Below are 1,519 nucleotides of genomic sequence, written 5' to 3'. Positions count from 1 at the left end.
GGAAAAAATTATAACTTTATTTCAATTTCAATTTAAACTTTATTTATTTTTATTAAAGAAAATTTAATAAATGGAGAAATTTAAAAATTTATGTAAGAACCCTCAAGACAAAATCAGCAATTATTTCTAAAGTAACCAGTAAACTCAAAACAAGTGAAAAAATCCCAAGAATATTTCAAATATCCAGAGAAGCTGGTTTTAAACGTACGTAGAAGAAAAAAGTCAAAAATAAATAAAACGATTCTTGAGCTACATAACAATGTCAATGAACTTGATCTACCAAATACAAAAATTATTACTTATTCATACAGTGAAATATTGCCGTAGCTTATTTGAACACAATTGCTAAAACATTTCATGTTTTCATTAAAGCATGTTAAATTTTATTTAAATTAAATGAACAGGGAAATATAAGTTATTAATATTGAAAAGAAACCAGAGACATCTTCACCCTATACCATATTTATTTATTTATTTCATAAATGAAAAAACAAAAAATGTGTAATTTTAGGATTAAATACCGGAGATCATCTTTATAGTCTCAGATTTTGAAATGTGTTCTTTAAACAAGATTCAAAATGACAGCTACAAAGAATTGAGTGGTAATTTTAATCTAGTTGAACATTAAAACTTCTGGTGTTAAAAAGAAACTACTAAAAGCAAAACAAAAACTAAAATAATTGGAGAATATGTGATCAATATATATATGACAAAAGCTTATTATTCAGAATATTTTAAAATCAAACTTCTACAAATTATTATGAAAGAGAAAAACTATTCAAAATAAAAATACGTGAAGGAAATTGAGAGGCAGTTGAAAGAAGAGAATAAACAGATGGTCAAGGAACATGCGGAAAGATGTTCAACCCCACTGGTAATTATGTAAATAAAAATTACAATCACAATGAGATACAATTTTATACCCAACAGATTGTCAAGAACAAAAACAAACAAAAAACTTGGCAACACTACACATTGATGGGGATATCGAAGGACATAAAACAGGATGCAAAAATATTGGTGGTTGGATAGTTTTTTCCAATATTCTCAAGTCACTGATCTGTGATAAAGTCTAGGAACTGGGATTTTTGTCTTTTAAAAATGTATATATTTCTAGATGATTTCAATATTTATTCAATTTTGAAAACAATGCCTTATATTTTCACCCAAAGGGGGATAGGCATATCAACTTTTAGATACTTAAACACTAATGTACAATAGCAAAATTAAAAGACTTAATGGAACCTCAAAAATATAGTGTTCCACAAAAATGTAAGGTACAGAAAAGTAGACACGGTATCACATGGATTTTGAGAACTCCTAAATGGCACTATGTCCTGGAAACTTGGGTTTTGAAGCTATTACAGGATAACTTACTATAAGAAACCATGGATAGTTTAATATCAGAAATACTACAATTCAACAAATTAAAGAATAAAATCATATTGTCATTTATTAATAGATCCTAAAAAGATGCTAGATAAAATCGAAAAGTTATAAAAAGATCTCTTAGTAAAAT

Source organism: Mandrillus leucophaeus, unplaced genomic scaffold (genome assembly GCF_000951045.1).
Source record: "Mandrillus leucophaeus isolate KB7577 unplaced genomic scaffold, Mleu.le_1.0 Scaffold72, whole genome shotgun sequence".
Taxonomy (NCBI): Eukaryota; Metazoa; Chordata; class Mammalia; order Primates; family Cercopithecidae; genus Mandrillus; species Mandrillus leucophaeus.
The sequence above is the reverse complement of the archived record's forward strand: the minus strand, read 5'-3'. Positions refer to the sequence as shown.